This window comes from Plectropomus leopardus, chromosome 10, assembly GCF_026936395.1.
Source record: "Plectropomus leopardus strain MGB_pleo_1.0 chromosome 10, ASM2693639v1, whole genome shotgun sequence".
Lineage (NCBI taxonomy): Eukaryota > Metazoa > Chordata > Actinopteri > Perciformes > Serranidae > Plectropomus > Plectropomus leopardus.
Window position 1 is genome coordinate 1,237,094 of NC_142185.1, and position 14,721 is coordinate 1,251,814.

General features: G+C 58.3%; 17 non-coding genes across 17 annotated transcripts; all 17 read right to left on the bottom strand.

Moving 5' to 3' along the window:
- Positions 1–520: 520 nt before the first annotated feature.
- LOC148188385 (U1 spliceosomal RNA) lies at positions 521–677 on the bottom strand. Its single transcript, XR_015777806.1, has one exon. It is a non-coding gene; the product is annotated as a U1 spliceosomal RNA (small nuclear RNA).
- Positions 678–1,363: 686 nt separating this feature from the next.
- On the bottom strand, positions 1,364–1,522 carry LOC148188386 (U1 spliceosomal RNA). Its single transcript, XR_015777802.1, has one exon. It is a non-coding gene; the product is annotated as a U1 spliceosomal RNA (small nuclear RNA).
- Positions 1,523–2,214: 692 nt separating this feature from the next.
- Positions 2,215–2,374, bottom strand: LOC148188387 (U1 spliceosomal RNA). The gene has a single exon (XR_015777786.1). It is a non-coding gene; the product is annotated as a U1 spliceosomal RNA (small nuclear RNA).
- Positions 2,375–3,065: 691 nt separating this feature from the next.
- On the bottom strand, positions 3,066–3,227 carry LOC148188388 (U1 spliceosomal RNA). Its single transcript, XR_015777789.1, has one exon. It is a non-coding gene; the product is annotated as a U1 spliceosomal RNA (small nuclear RNA).
- Positions 3,228–3,922: 695 nt separating this feature from the next.
- Positions 3,923–4,085, bottom strand: LOC148188389 (U1 spliceosomal RNA). The gene has a single exon (XR_015777778.1). It is a non-coding gene; the product is annotated as a U1 spliceosomal RNA (small nuclear RNA).
- Positions 4,086–4,770: 685 nt separating this feature from the next.
- On the bottom strand, positions 4,771–4,933 carry LOC148188390 (U1 spliceosomal RNA). The gene has a single exon (XR_015777776.1). It is a non-coding gene; the product is annotated as a U1 spliceosomal RNA (small nuclear RNA).
- A 695-nt stretch (positions 4,934–5,628) lies between these two features.
- LOC148188391 (U1 spliceosomal RNA) lies at positions 5,629–5,792 on the bottom strand. Its single transcript, XR_015777808.1, has one exon. It is a non-coding gene; the product is annotated as a U1 spliceosomal RNA (small nuclear RNA).
- A 689-nt stretch (positions 5,793–6,481) lies between these two features.
- LOC148188392 (U1 spliceosomal RNA) lies at positions 6,482–6,642 on the bottom strand. The gene has a single exon (XR_015777797.1). It is a non-coding gene; the product is annotated as a U1 spliceosomal RNA (small nuclear RNA).
- A 692-nt stretch (positions 6,643–7,334) lies between these two features.
- Positions 7,335–7,497, bottom strand: LOC148188393 (U1 spliceosomal RNA). Its single transcript, XR_015777773.1, has one exon. It is a non-coding gene; the product is annotated as a U1 spliceosomal RNA (small nuclear RNA).
- A 691-nt stretch (positions 7,498–8,188) lies between these two features.
- Positions 8,189–8,351, bottom strand: LOC148188394 (U1 spliceosomal RNA). Its single transcript, XR_015777842.1, has one exon. It is a non-coding gene; the product is annotated as a U1 spliceosomal RNA (small nuclear RNA).
- A 690-nt stretch (positions 8,352–9,041) lies between these two features.
- Positions 9,042–9,204, bottom strand: LOC148188395 (U1 spliceosomal RNA). The gene has a single exon (XR_015777843.1). It is a non-coding gene; the product is annotated as a U1 spliceosomal RNA (small nuclear RNA).
- Positions 9,205–9,895: 691 nt separating this feature from the next.
- On the bottom strand, positions 9,896–10,058 carry LOC148188396 (U1 spliceosomal RNA). The gene has a single exon (XR_015777844.1). It is a non-coding gene; the product is annotated as a U1 spliceosomal RNA (small nuclear RNA).
- Positions 10,059–10,756: 698 nt separating this feature from the next.
- On the bottom strand, positions 10,757–10,918 carry LOC148188397 (U1 spliceosomal RNA). Its single transcript, XR_015777779.1, has one exon. It is a non-coding gene; the product is annotated as a U1 spliceosomal RNA (small nuclear RNA).
- Positions 10,919–11,604: 686 nt separating this feature from the next.
- Positions 11,605–11,763, bottom strand: LOC148188398 (U1 spliceosomal RNA). Its single transcript, XR_015777801.1, has one exon. It is a non-coding gene; the product is annotated as a U1 spliceosomal RNA (small nuclear RNA).
- Positions 11,764–12,453: 690 nt separating this feature from the next.
- Positions 12,454–12,616, bottom strand: LOC148188399 (U1 spliceosomal RNA). The gene has a single exon (XR_015777845.1). It is a non-coding gene; the product is annotated as a U1 spliceosomal RNA (small nuclear RNA).
- A 689-nt stretch (positions 12,617–13,305) lies between these two features.
- Positions 13,306–13,468, bottom strand: LOC148188400 (U1 spliceosomal RNA). Its single transcript, XR_015777846.1, has one exon. It is a non-coding gene; the product is annotated as a U1 spliceosomal RNA (small nuclear RNA).
- Positions 13,469–14,164: 696 nt separating this feature from the next.
- On the bottom strand, positions 14,165–14,327 carry LOC148188401 (U1 spliceosomal RNA). Its single transcript, XR_015777847.1, has one exon. It is a non-coding gene; the product is annotated as a U1 spliceosomal RNA (small nuclear RNA).
- Between the last annotated feature and the right edge of the window lie 394 nt (positions 14,328–14,721).

Sequence of the window (14,721 nt, forward strand, 5' to 3'; positions counted from 1 at the left end):
GCTAATCATCCGTACTGTGGCAGAGCGTTCCCAGGACAGTTATTCTGTCGTTCAAAAGGAAAGCACACGCGATACATTCATTGCGACCCGTTTGAAAGGGGCCACAGCCGCGCTCTGCTGCCCTTGACGGAATACGGAAGCGGTTCGCGGGCTTGGCGTGCGATTGGAAATGTAAGGGCCAACGAATCGCAACGGACCTCCACTGTCCCCTCAGATTTTGTCGACTTCGGATTTTATTGTGCATTTGCTTGCAATCTATTCGAGCTTCTTAACGAGCACACCGTCGGTTCATTGGCACTGGCGTTCAAGCACAACTCGCGGCTTCAAGCGACGAAGCCTCGGCAGTTGTAATCGCCGTGCCGGTTTAACATTCCCCGCCCGCTCGGCGGCACGGCAGAAACAAGCGAAGCACCGTGGAGCTTGGGCCTGGCGAACCAGTTGGACGGAGGGCGCGGCGCTCAGCGGCGCTTCACCTCCCGTCAGCAGCGGCGGCGAGCCGGCGGCTTCATTCAACATGACGGTCGGGGAGCGCGGACGCAGTCCCCACTAGCAGAAATTATGCAGTCGAGATTCCCACATTTGGGGAATTCGCTGGGGTCAACAGAGCAGTGCAATGGCTGAGCCTCGCCCAGGGTGAACCACCTTCTTGATCACGGTATCGCCTGCCAGGTAAGTATGAAGCGGGAGGCTGGGAGAAAGGGCCCCATTCCCAGGCGCAGCACTCTGGCTGACGGTTCCCAAGACACGAATCTCAGACTTCCCTGCCCTCAGCGTTAGCTCACCTTGGCAAGCGCTTACTGCCTCTCAGAAAGGAACCGAGGGCCCGTGACTGCACAAAAGCGCAAAAGCTAATCATCCGTACTGTGGCAGGCGTTCCCAGGACAGTTATTCTGTCGTTCAAAAGGAAAGCACACGCGATACATTCATTGCGACCCGTTTGAAAGGGCCACAGCCGCGCTCTGCTGCCCTTGACGGAATACGGGAAACGGTTCGCGGGCTTGGCGTGCGATTGGAAATGTAAGGGCCAGCGAATCGCATAGCGGACCTCCACTGTCCCCTCAGATTTTGTCGACTTGGATTTTATTGTGCATTTGCTTGCAATCTATTCGAGCTTCTTAACGAGCACACCGTCGGTTCATTGGCACTGGCGTTTAAGCACAACTTCGCGGCTTCAGCGCGAAGCCTCGGCGCGGTTGTAATCGCCGTGCGGTTTAACATTCCCGCCCGCTCGGCACGGCAGAAACAAGCGAAGCACCGTGGAGCTTGGGCCTGGCGAACCAGTTAGACGGAGGGCCGCGGCGGCAGCGGCGCTTCACCTCCCGTCAGCAGCGGCGGCGAGCAGCGGCTTCATTCAACATGACGGTCGGGGAGAGCGCGGACGCAGTCCCCACTAGCAGAAATTATGCAGTCGAGATTCCCACATTTGGGGAATTCGCTGGGGTCAACAGAGCAGTGCAATGGCTGAGCCTCGCCCAGGGTGAACCACCTTCTTGATCACGGTATCGCCCTGCCAGGTAAGTATGAAGCGGGAGGCTGGGAGAAAGGGCCCCCATTCCCAGGCGCAGCACTCTGGCTGACGGTTCCCAAGACACGAATCTCAGACTTCCCTGCCCTCAGCGTTAGCTCACCTTGCAGCGCTTACTGCCTCTCAGAAAGGAACCGAGGGCCCGTGACTGCACAAAAGCGCAAAAGCTAATCATCCGTACTGTGGCAGAGCGTTCCCAGGACAGTTATTCTGTCGTTCAAAAGGAAAGCACACGCGATACATTCATTGCGACCCGTTTGAAAGGGCCACAGCCGCGCTCTGCTGCCCTTGACGGAATACGGGAAACGGTTCGCGGGCTTGGCGTGCGATTGGAAATGTAAGGGCCAACGAATCGCATAGCGGACCTCCACTGTCCCTCAGATTTTGTCGACTTGGATTTTATTGTGCATTTGCTTGCAATCTATTCGAGCTTCTTAACGAGCACACCGTCGGTTCATTGGCACTGGCGTTTAAGCACAACTTCGCGGCTTCAGCGCGAAGCCTCGGCGCGGTTGTAATCGCCGTGCGGTTTAACATTCCCGCCCGCTCGGCGTACGGCAGAAACAAGCGAAGCACCGTGGAGCTTGGGCCTGGCGAACCAGTTGGACGGAGGGCCGCGGCGGCAGCGGCGCTTCACCTCCCGTCAGCACGCGGCGGCGAGCCGCGGCAGCTTCATTCAACATGACGGTCGGGGAGGCGCGACGCAGTCCCCACTAGCAGAAATTATGCAGTCGAGATTCCCACATTTGGGGAATTCGCTGGGGTCAACAGAGCCGGAGTGCAATGGCTGAGCCTCGCCCAGGGCGAACCACCTTCTTGATCACGGTATCGCCCCTGCCAGGTAAGTATGAAGCGGGAGGCTGGGAGAAAGGGCCCCATTCCCAGGCGCAGCACTCTGGCTGACGGTTCCCAAGACACCGAATCTCAGACTTCCCTGCCCTCAGCGTTAGCTCACCTTGGCAAGCGCTTACTGCCTCTCAGAAAGGAACCGAGGGCCCGTGACTGCACAAATGCGCAAAAAGCTAATCATCCGTACTGTGGCAGAAGCGTTCCCAGGACAGTTATTCTGTCGTTCAAAAGGAAAGCACACGCGATACATTCATTGCGACCCGTTTGAAAGGGCCACAGCCGCTCTGCTGCCCTTGGCGGAATACGGAAGCGGTTCGCGGGCTTGGCGTGCGATTGGAAATGTAAGGGCCAGCGAATCGCAACGGACCTCCACTGTCCCCTCAGATTTTGTCGACTTGGATTTTATTGTGCATTTGCTTGCAATCTATTCGAGCTTCTTAACGAGCACACCGTCGGTTCATTGGCACTGGCGTTTAAGCACAACTTCGCGGCTTCAAGCGCGAAGCCTCGGCGGTTGTATGTCGCCGTGCGGTTTAACATTCCCGCCCGCTCGGCGGCACGGCAGAAACAAGCGAAGCACCGTGGAGCTTGGGCCTGGCGAACCAGTTAGACGGAGGGCAGCGACGCTTCGCGACGCTTCACCTCCCCGTCAGCACGCGGCGGCGAGCGGCGGCTTCATTCAACATGACGGTCGGGGAGAGCGCGGACGCAGTCCCCACTAGCAGAAATTATGCAGTCGAGATTCCCACATTTGGGGAATTCGCTGGGGTCAACAGAGCCGGAGTGCAATGGCTGAGCCTCGCCCAGGGTGAACCACCTTCTTGATCACGGTATCGCCCTGCCAGGTAAGTATGAAGCGGGAGGCTGGGAGAAAGGGCCCCCATTCCCAGGCGCAGCACTCTGGCTGACGGTTCCCAAGACACGAATCTCAGACTTCCCTGCCCTCAGCGTTAGCTCACCTTGGCAAGCGCTTACTGCCTCTCAGAAAGGAACCGAGGGCCCGTGACTGCACAAAAGCGCAAAAGCTAATCATCCGTACTGTGGCAGAGCGTTCCCAGGACAGTTATTCTGTCGTTCAAAAGGAAAGCACACGCGATACATTCATTGCGACCCGTTTGAAAGGGCCACAGCAGCGCTCTGCTGCCCTTGACGGAATACGGGAAGCGGTTCGCGGGCTTGGCGTGCGATTGGAAATGTAAGGGCCAGCGAATCGCAGCGGACCTCCACTGTCCCCTCAGATTTTGTCGACTTGGATTTTATTGTGCATTTGCTTGCAATCTATTCGAGCTTCTTAACGAGCACACCGTCGGTTCATTGGCACTGGCGTTTAAGCACAACTTCGCGGCTTCAAGCGCGAAGCCTCGGCAGCGGTTGTAATCGCCGTGCCGGTTTAACATTCCCGCCCGCTCGGCGGCACGGCAGAAACAAGCGAAGCACCGTGGAGCTTGGGCCTGGCGAACCAGTTGGACGGAGGGCCGCGGCGCTTCAGCGGCGCTTCACCTCCCGTCAGCACGCGGCGAGCAGCCGCGGCTTCATTCAACATGACGGTCGGGGAGAGCGCGGACGCAGTCCCCACTAGCAGAAATTATGCAGTCGGGATTCCCACATTTGGGGAATTCGCTGGGGTCAACAGAGCCGGAGTGCAATGGCTGAGCCTCGCCCAGGGTGAACCACCTTCTTGATCACGGTATCGCCCCTGCCAGGTAAGTATGAAGCGGGAGGCTGGGAGAAAGGGCCCCCATTCCCAGGCGCAGCACTCTGGCTGACGGTTCCCAAGACACGAATCTCAGACTTCCCTGCCCTCAGCGTTAGCTCACCTTGGCAAGCGCTTACTGCCTCTCAGAAAGGAACCGAGGGCCCGTGACTGCACAAAAGCGCAAAAGCTAATCATCCGTACTGTGGCAGAGCGTTCCCAGGACAGTTATTCTGTCGTTCAAAGGAAAGCACACGCGATACATTCATTGCGACCCGTTTGAAAGGGCCACAGCCGCGCTCTGCTGCCCTTGACGGAATACGGGAAAGCGGTTCGCGGGCTTGGCGTGCGATTGGAAATGTAAGGGCCAGCGAATCGTAGCGGACCTCCACTGTCCCTCAGATTTTGTCGACTTGGATTTTATTGTGCATTTGCTTGCAATCTATTCGAGCTTCTTAACGAGCACACCGTCGGATCATTGGCACTGGCGTTTAAGCACAACTTCGCGGCTTCAAGCGCGAAGCCTCGGCGGTTGTAATCGCCGTGCGGTTTAACATTCCCGCCCGCTCGGCGGCAGAAACAAGCGAAGCACCGTGGAGCTTGGGCCTGGCGAACCAGTTGGACGGAGGGCGCGGCGCAGCGGCGCTTCACCTCCCGTCAGCACGCGGCGGCGAGCCGCGCCGGCTTCATTCAACATGACGGTCGGGGAGAGGCGCGGACGCAGTCCCCACTAGCAGAAATTATGCAGTCGAGATTCCCACATTTGGGGAATTCGCTGGGGTCAACAGAGCCGGAGTGCAATGGCTGAGCCTCGCCCAGGGTGAACCACCTTCTTGATCACGGTATCGCCCCTGCCAGGTAAGTATGAAGCGGGAGGCTGGGAGAAAGGGCCCCATTCCCAGGCGCAGCACTCTGGCTGGCGGTTCCCAAGACACCGAATCTCAGACTTCCCTGCCCTCAGCGTTAGCTCACCTTGGCAAGCGCTTACTGCCTCTCAGAAAGGAACCGAGGGCCCGTGACTGCACAAAAGCGCAAAAGCTAATCATCCGTACTGTGGCAGGCGTTCCCAGGACAGTTATTCTGTCGTTCAAAAGGAAAGCACACGCGATACATTCATTGCGACCCGTTTGAAAGGGCCACAGCCGCGCTCTGCTGCCCTTGACGGAATACGGGAAACGGTTCGCGGGCTTGGCGTGCGATTGGAAATGTAAGGGCCAGCGAATCGTAGCGGACCTCCACTGTCCCTCAGATTTTGTCGACTTGGATTTTATTGTGCATTTGCTTGCAATCTATTCGAGCTTCTTAACGAGCACACCGTCGGTTCATTGGCACTGGCGTTTAAGCACAACTTCGCGGCTTCAGCGCGAAGCCTCGGCGCGGTTATGTCGCCGTGCCGGTTTAACATTCCCGCCCGCTTCGGCGGCACGGCAGAAACAAGCGAAGCACCGTGGAGCTTGGGCCTGGCGAACCAGTTGGACGGAGGGCCGCGGCGCTCAGCGGCGCTTCACCTCCCGTCAGCACGCGGCGGCGAGCCGCGGCCGGCTTCATTCAACATGACGGTCGGGGGAGAGCGCGGACGCAGTCCCCCACTAGCAGAAATTATGCAGTCGAGATTCCCACATTTGGGGAATTCGCTGGGGTCAACAGAGCCGGAGTGCAATGGCTGAGCCTCGCCCAGGGTGAACCACCTTCTTGATCACGGTATCGCCCCTGCCAGGTAAGTATGAAGCGGGAGGCTGGGAGAAAGGGCCCCCATTCCCAGACGCAGCACTCTGGCTGACGGTTCCCAAGACACGAATCTCAGACTTCCCTGCCCTCAGCGTTAGCTCACCTTGGCAAGCGCTTACTGCCTCTCAGAAAGGAACCGAGGGCCCGTGACTGCACAAAAGCGCAAAAGCTAATCATCCGTACTGTGGCAGAGCGTTCCCAGGACAGTTATTCTGTCGTTCAAAAGGAAAGCACCGCGATACATTCATTGCGACCCGTTTGAAAGGGCCACAGCAGCGCTCTGCTGCCCTTGGCGGAATACGGAAGCGGTTCGCGGGCTTGGCGTGCGATTGGAAATGTAAGGGCCAGCGAATATAGCGGACCTCCACTGTCCCCTCAGATTTTGTCGACTTGGATTTTATTGTGCATTTGCTTGCAATCTATTCGAGCTTCTTAACGAGCACACCGTCGGTTCATTGGCACTGGCGTTTAAGCACAACTCGCGGCTTCGAGCGCCGAAGCCTCGGCGCGGTTGTAATCGCCGTGCCGGTTTAACATTCCCCGCCCGCTCGGCGGCACGGCAGAAACAAGCGAAGCACCGTGGAGCTTGGGCCTGGCGAACCAGTTGGGCCGGAGGGCGCGGCGGCAGCGGCGCTTCACCTCCCGTCAGCAGCGGCGGCGAGCCGCAGCTTCATTCAACATGACGGTCGGGGAGAGCGGGACGCAGTCCCCACTAGCAGAAATTATGCAGTCGAGATTCCCACATTTGGGGAATTCGCTGGGGTCAACAGAGCCGGAGTGCAATGGCTGAGCCTCGCCCAGGGTGAACCACCTTCTTGATCACGGTATCGCCCTGCCAGGTAAGTATGAAGCGGGAGGCTGGGAGAAAGGGCCCCCATTCCCAGGCGCAGCACTCTGGCTGACGGTTCCCAAGACACGAATCTCAGACTTCCCTGCCCTCAGCGTTAGCTCACCTTGGCAAGCGCTTACTGCCTCTCAGAAAGGAACCGAGGGCCCGTGACTGCACAAAAGCGCAAAAGCTAATCATCCGTACTGTGGCAGAAGCGTTCCCAGGACAGTTATTCTGTCGTTCAAAAGGAAAGCACACGCGATACATTCATTGCGACCCGTTTGAAAGGGCCACAGCCGCTCTGCTGCCCTTGGCGGAATACGGAAGCGGTTCGCGGGCTTGGCGTGCGATTGGAAATGTAAGGGCCAGCGAATCGCATAGCGGACCTCCACTGTCCCCTCAGATTTTGTCGACTTGGATTTTATTGTGCATTTGCTTGCAATCTATTCGAGCTTCTAACGAGCACACCGTCGGTTCATTGGCACTGGCGTTTAAGCACAACTTCGCGGCTTCAGCGCGCGAAGCCTCGGCAGCGGTTATGTCGCCGTGCCGGTTTAACATTCCCGCCCGCTCGGCGGCACGGCAGAAACAAGCGAAGCACCGTGGAGCTTGGGCCTGGCGAACCAGTTAGACGGAGGGCGCGGCGCAGCGGCGCTTCACCTCCCGTCAGCACGGCGGCGAGCCGCGGCCGGCTTCATTCAACATGACGGTCGGGGAGAGCGCGGACGCAGTCCCCACTAGCAGAAATTATGCAGTCGAGATTCCCACATTTGGGGAATTCGCTGGGGTCAACAGAGCCGGAGTGCAATGGCTGAGCCTCGCCCAGGGTGAACCACCTTCTTGATCACAGTATCGCCCCTGCCAGGTAAGTATGAAGCGGGAGGCTGGGAGAAAGGGCCCCCATTCCCAGGCGCAGCACTCTGGCTGGCGGTTCCCAAGACACGAATCTCAGACTTCCCTGCCCTCAGCGTTAGCTCACCTTGGCAAGCGCTTACTGCCTCTCAGAAAGGAACCGAGGGCCCGTGACTGCACAAAAGCGCAAAAGCTAATCATCCGTACTGTGGCAGAGCGTTCCCAGGACAGTTATTCTGTCGTTCAAAAGGAAAGCACACGCGATACATTCATTGCGACCCGTTTGAAAGGGCCACAGCCGCGCTCTGCTGCCCTTGACGGCATACGGAAGCGGTTCGCGGGCTTGGCGTGCGATTGGAAATGTAAGGGCCAGCGAATCGCATAGCGGACCTCCACTGTCCCCTCAGATTTTGTCGACTTGGATTTTATTGTTCATTTGCTTGCAATTTATTCGAGCTTCTTAACGAGCACACCGTCGGTTCGTTGGCACTGGCGTTTAAGCACAACTTGCGGCTTCAAGCGCGAAGCCTCGGCGCGGTTATGTCGCCGTGCGGTTTAACATTCCCGCCCGCTCGGCGGCACGGCAGAAACAAGCGAAGCACCGTGGAGCTTGGGCCTGGCGAACCAGTTAGACGGAGGGCCGCGGCGGCAGCGGCGCTTCACCTCCCGTCAGCACGCGGCGGCGAGCAGCCGGCTTCATTCAACATGACGGTCGGGGAGAGCGCGGACGCAGTCCCCACTAGCAGAAATTATGCAGTCGAGATTCCCACATTTGGGGAATTCGCTGGGGTCAACAGAGCCGGAGTGCAATGGCTGAGCCTCGCCCAGGGTGAACCACCTTCTTGATCACGGTATCGCCCCTGCCAGGTAAGTATGAAGCGGGAGGCTGGGAGAAAGGGCCCCCATTCCCAGGCGCAGCACTCTGGCTGACGGTTCCCAAGACACCGAATCTCAGACTTCCCTGCCCTCAGCGTTAGCTCACCTTGGCAAGCGCTTACTGCCTCTCAGAAAGGAACCGAGGGCCCGTGACTGCACAAAAGCGCAAAAGCTAATCATCCGTACTGTGGCAGAGCGTTCCCAGGACAGTTATTCTGTCGTTCAAAAGGAAAGCACACGCGATACATTCATTGCGACCCGTTTGAAAGGGCCACAGCCGCGCTCTGCTGCCCTTGACGGAATACGGAAGCGGTTCGCGGGCTTGGCGTGCGATTGGAAATGTAAGGGCCAGCGAATCATAGCGGACCTCCACTGTCCCCTCAGATTTTGTCGACTTCGGATTTTATTGTGCATTTGCTTGCAATCTATTCGAGCTTCTTAACGAGCACACCGTCGGTTCATTGGCACTGGCGTTTAAGCACAACTTCGCGGCTTCAGCGCGAAGCCTCGGCGCGGTTATGTCGCCGTGCGGTTTAACATTCCCGCCCGCTCGGCGGCACGGCAAACAAGCGAAGCACCGTGGAGCTTGGGCCTGGCGAACCAGTTAGACGGAGGGCGCGGCGCTTGCGGCGCTTCACCTCCCCGTCAGCAGCGGCGGCGGCGAGCGGCAGCTTCATTCAACATGACGGTCGGGGAGAGCGCGGACGCAGTCCCCACTAGCAGAAATTATGCAGTCGAGATTCCCACATTTGGGGAATTCGCTGGGGTCAACAGAGCCGGAGTGCAATGGCTGAGCCTCGCCCAGGGTGAACCACCTTCTTGATCACGGTATCGCCCCTGCCAGGTAAGTATGAAGCGGGAGGCTGGGAGAAAGGGCCCCCATTCCCAGACGCAGCACTCTGGCTGACGGTTCCCAAGACACCGAATCTCAGACTTCCCTGCCCTCAGCGTTAGCTCACCTTGGCAAGCGCTTACTGCCTCTCAGAAAGGAACCGAGGGCCCGTGACTGCACAAAAGCGCAAAAGCTAATCATCCGTACTGTGGCAGAAGCGTTCCCAGGACAGTTATTCTGTCGTTCAAAAGGAAAGCACACGCGATACATTCATTGCGACCCGTTTGAAAGGGCCACAGCCGCTCTGCTGCCCTTTGACGGAATACGGGAAGCGGTTCGCGGGCTTGGCGTGCGATTGGAAATGTAAGGGCCAGCGAATCGCGCGGACCTCCACTGTCCCTCAGATTTTGTCGACTTCGGATTTTATTGTGCATTTGCTTGCAATCTATTCGAGCTTCTTAACGAGCACACCGTCGGTTCATTGGCACTGGCGTTTAAGCACAACTTCGCGGCTTCAGCGCGAAGCCTCGGCGCGGTTGTAATCGCCGTGCGGTTTAACATTCCCGCCCGCTCGGCGGCACGGCAAACAAGCGAAGCACCGTGGAGCTTGGGCCTGGCCGAACCAGTTGGACGGAGGGCCGCGGCGGCAGCGGCGCTTCACCTCCCGTCAGCACGCGGCGGCGAGCCGCCCGGCTTCATTCAACATGACGGTCGGGGAGAGCGCGGACGCAGTCCCCACTAGCAGAAATTATGCAGTCGAGATTCCCACATTTGGGGAATTCGCTGGGGTCAACAGAGCCGGAGTGCAATGGCTGAGCCTCGCCCAGGGTGAACCACCTTCTTGATCACGGTATCGCCCCTGCCAGGTAAGTATGAAGCGGGAGGCTGGGAGAAAGGGCCCCCATTCCCAGGCGCAGCACTCTGGCTGACGGTTCCCAAGACACCGAATCTCAGACTTCCCTGCCCTCAGCGTTAGCTCACCTTGGCAAGCGCTTACTGCCTCTCAGAAAGGAACCGAGGGCCCGTGACTGCACAAAAGCGCAAAAGCTAATCATCCGTACTGTGGCAGAGCGTTCCCAGGACAGTTATTCTGTCGTTCAAAAGGAAAGCACACGCGATACATTCATTGCGACCCGTTTGAAAGGGCCACAGCCGCTCTGCTGCCCTTGACGGAATACGGGAAGCGGTTCGCGGGCTTGGCGTGCGATTGGAAATGTAAGGGCCAGCGAATCGTAGCGGACCTCCACTGTCCCCTCAGATTTTGTCGACTTCGGATTTTATTGTGCATTTGCTTGCAATCTATTCGAGCTTCTTAACGAGCACACCGTCGGTTCATTGGCACTGGCGTTTAAGCACAACTTCGCGGCTTCAGCGCCCGAAGCCTCGGCGCGGTTGATGTAATCGCCGTGCGGTTTAACATTCCCGCCCGCTCGGCGGCACGGCAGAAACAAGCGAAGCACCGTGGAGCTTGGGCCTGGCGAACCAGTTGGACGGAGGGTCGCGGCGCTGGCGGCGCTTCACCTCCCGTCAGCACGCGGCGGCGAGCAGCGGCGGCTTCATTCAACATGACGGTCGGGGAGAGCGCGACGCAGTCCCCACTAGCAGAAATTATGCAGTCGAGATTCCCACATTTGGGGAATTCGCTGGGGTCAACAGAGCCGGAGTGCAATGGCTGAGCCTCGCCCAGGGTGAACCACCTTCTTGATCACGGTATCGCCCCTGCCAGGTAAGTATGAAGCGGGAGGCTGGGAGAAAGGGCCCCATTCCCAGACGCAGCACTCTGGCTGACGGTTCCCAAGACACCGAATCTCAGACTTCCCTGCCCTCAGCGTTAGCTCACCTTGGCAAGCGCTTACTGCCTCTCAGAAAGGAACCGAGGGCCCGTGACTGCACAAAAGCGCAAAAGCTAATCATCCGTACTGTGGCAGAAGCGTTCCCAGGACAGGTATTCTGTCGTCCAAAAGGAAAGCACACGCGATACATTCATTGCGACCCGTTTGAAAGGGCCACAGCAGCTCTGCTGCCCTTGACGGAATACGGAAGCGGTTCGCGGGCTTGGCGTGCGATTGGAAATGTAAGGGCCAGCGAATCGCAGCGGACCTCCACTGTCCCTCAGATTTTGTCGACTTGGATTTTATTGTGCATTTGCTTGCAATCTATTCGAGCTTCTTAACGAGCACACCGTCGGTTCATTGGCACTGGCGTTTAAGCACAACTCGCGGCTTCAGCGCGAAGCCTCGGCAGCGGTTATGTCGCCGTGCGGTTTAACATTCCCGCCCGCTTCGGCACGGCAGAAACAAGCGAAGCACCGTGGAGCTTGGGCCTGGCGAACCAGTTGGACGGAGGGCGCGGCGCAGCGGCGCTTCACCTCCCGTCAGCACGCGGCGGCGAGCCGCGGCGGCTTCATTCAACATGACGGTCGGGGAGAGGCGGACGCAGATCCCCACTAGCAGAAATTATGCAGTCGAGATTCCCACATTTGGGGAATTCGCTGGGGTCAACAGAGCAGTGCAATGGCTGAGCCTCGCCCAGGGTGAACCACCTTCTTGATCACGGTATCGCCCCTGCCAGGTAAGTATGAAGCGGGAGGCTGGGAGAAAGGGCCCCCATTCCCAGGCGCAGCACTCTGGCTGACGGTTCCCAAGACACCGAATCTCAGACTTCCCTGCCCTCAGCGTTAGCTCACCTTGGCAAGCGCTTACTGCCTCTCAGAAAGGAACCGAGGGCCCGTGACTGCACAAAAGCGCAAAAGCTAATCATCCGTACTGTGGCAGAGCGTTCCCAGGACAGTTATTCTGTCGTTCAAAAGGAAAGCACACGCGATACATTCATTGCGACCCGTTTGAAAGGGCCACAGCAGCGCTCTGCTGCCCTTGGCGGAATACGGAAGCGGTTCGCGGGCTTGGCGTGCGATTGGAAATGTAAGGGCCAGCGAATCGCATAGCGGACCTCCACTGTCCCCTCAGATTTTGTCGACTTCGGATTTTATTGTGCATTTGCTTGCAATCTATTCGAGCTTCTTAACGAGCACACCGTCGGTTCATTGGCACTGGCGTTTAAGCACAACTTCGCGGCTTCAGCGCGAAGCCTCGGCGCGGTTGTAATCGCCGTGCGGTTTAACATTCCCGCCCGCTCGGCACGGCAGAAACAAGCGAAGCACCGTGGAGCTTGGGCCTGGCGAACCAGTTGGACGGAGGGCCGCGGCGCCGGCGCTTCACCTCCCCGTCAGCAGCGGCGGCGAGCCGCGGCAGCTTCATTCAACATGACGGTCGGGGAGAGCGCGGACGCAGTCCCCACTAGCAGAAATTATGCAGTCGAGATTCCCACATTTGGGGAATTCGCTGGGGTCAACAGAGCCGGAGTGCAATGGCTGAGCCTCGCCCAGGGTGAACCACCTTCTTGATCACGGTATCGCCCCTGCCAGGTAAGTATGAAGCGGGAGGCTGGGAGAAAGGGCCCCCATTCCCAGACGCAGCACTCTGGCTGACGGTTCCCAAGACACGAATCTCAGACTTCCCTGCCCTCAGCGTTAGCTCACCTTGGCAAGCGCTTACTGCCTCTCAGAAAGGAACCGAGGGCCCGTGACTGCACAAAAGCGCAAAAGCTAATCATCCGTACTGTGGCAGGCGTTCCCAGGACAGTTATTCTGTCGTTCAAAAGGAAAGCACACGCGATACATTCATTGCGACCCGTTTGAAAGGGCCACAGCCGCTCTGCTGCCCTTGACGGAATACGGAAGCGGTTCGCGGGCTTGGCGTGCGATTGGAAATGTAAGGGCCAGCGAATCGTAGCGGACCTCCACTGTCCCCTCAGATTTTGTCGACTTGGATTTTATTGTGCATTTGCTTGCAATCTATTCGAGCTTCTTAACGAGCACACCGTCGGTTCATTGGCACTGGCGTTTAAGCACAACTCGCGGCTTCAAGCGCCGAAGCCTCGGCGCGGTTGTAATCGCCGTGCGGTTTAACATTCCCGCCCGCTCGGCGGCACGGCAGAAACAAGCGAAGCACCGTGGAGCTTGGGCCTGGCGAACCAGTTGGACGGAGGGCCGCGGCGCTTCGCGGCGCTTCACCTCCCCGTCAGCACGCGGCGGCGAGCAGCGGCTTCATTCAACATGACGGTCGGGGAGAGCGCGGACGCAGTCCCCACTAGCAGAAATTATGCAGTCGAGATTCCCACATTTGGGGAATTCGCTGGGGTCAACAGAGCCGGAGTGCAATGGCTGAGCCTCGCCCAGGGTGAACCACCTTCTTGATCACGGTATCGCCCCTGCCAGGTAAGTATGAAGCGGGAGGCTGGGAGAAAGGGCCCCCATTCCCAGACGCAGCACTCTGGCTGACGGTTCCCAAGACACCGAATCTCAGACTTCCCTGCCCTCAGCGTTAGCTCACCTTGGCAAGCGCTTACTGCCTCTCAGAAAGGAACCGAGGGCCCGTGACTGCACAAAAGCGCAAAAGCTAATCATCCGTACTGTGGCAGAGCGTTCCCAGGACAGTTATTCTGTCGTTCAAAAGGAAAGCACACGCGATACATTCATTGCGACCCGTTTGAAAGGGCCACAGCCGCGCTCTGCTGCCCTTGACGGAATACGGGAAACGGTTCGCGGGCTTGGCGTGCGATTGGAAATGTAAGGGCCAGCGAATCGCATAGCGGACCTCCACTGTCCCCTCAGATTTTGTCGACTTGGATTTTATTGTGCATTTGCTTGCAATCTTTTCGAGCTTCTTAACGAGCACACCGTCGGTTCATTGGCACTGGCGTTTAAGCACAACTTCGCGGCTTCAGCGCGAAGCCTCGGCAGCGGTTGTAATCGCCGTGCGGTTTAACATTCCCGCCCGCTCGGCGGCACGGCAGAAACAAGCGAAGCACCGTGGAGCTTGGGCCTGGCGAACCAGTTGGACGGAGGGCCGCGGCGCCAGCGGCGCTTCACCTCCCGTCAGCACGCGGCGGCGAGCATGGCCGCTTCATTCAACATGACGGTCGGGGAGAGCGCGGACGCAGTCCCCACTAGCAGAAATTATGCAGTCGAGATTCCCACATTTGGGGAATTCGCTGGGGTCAACAGAGCCGGAGTGCAATGGCTGAGCCTCGCCCAGGGTGAACCACCTTCTTGATCACGGTATCGCCCCTGCCAGGTAAGTATGAAGCGGGAGGCTGGGAGAAAGGGCCCCCATTCCCAGACGCAGCACTCTGGCTGACGGTTCCCAAGACACCGAATCTCAGACTTCCCTGCCCTCAGCGTTAGCTCACCTTGGCAAGCGCTTACTGCCTCTCAGAAAGGAACCGAGGGCCCGTGACTGCACAAAAGCGCAAAAGCTAATCATCCGTACTGTGGCAGAGCGTTCCCAGGACAGTTATTCTGTCGTTCAAAAGGAAAGCACACGCGATACATTCATTGCGACCCGTTTGAAAGGGCCACAGCCGCGCTCTGCTGCCCTTGACGGAATACGGAAGCGGTTCGCGGGCTTGGCGTGCGATTGGAAATGTAAGGGCCAGCGAATCGCAACGGACCTCCACTGTCCCCTCAGATTTTGTCG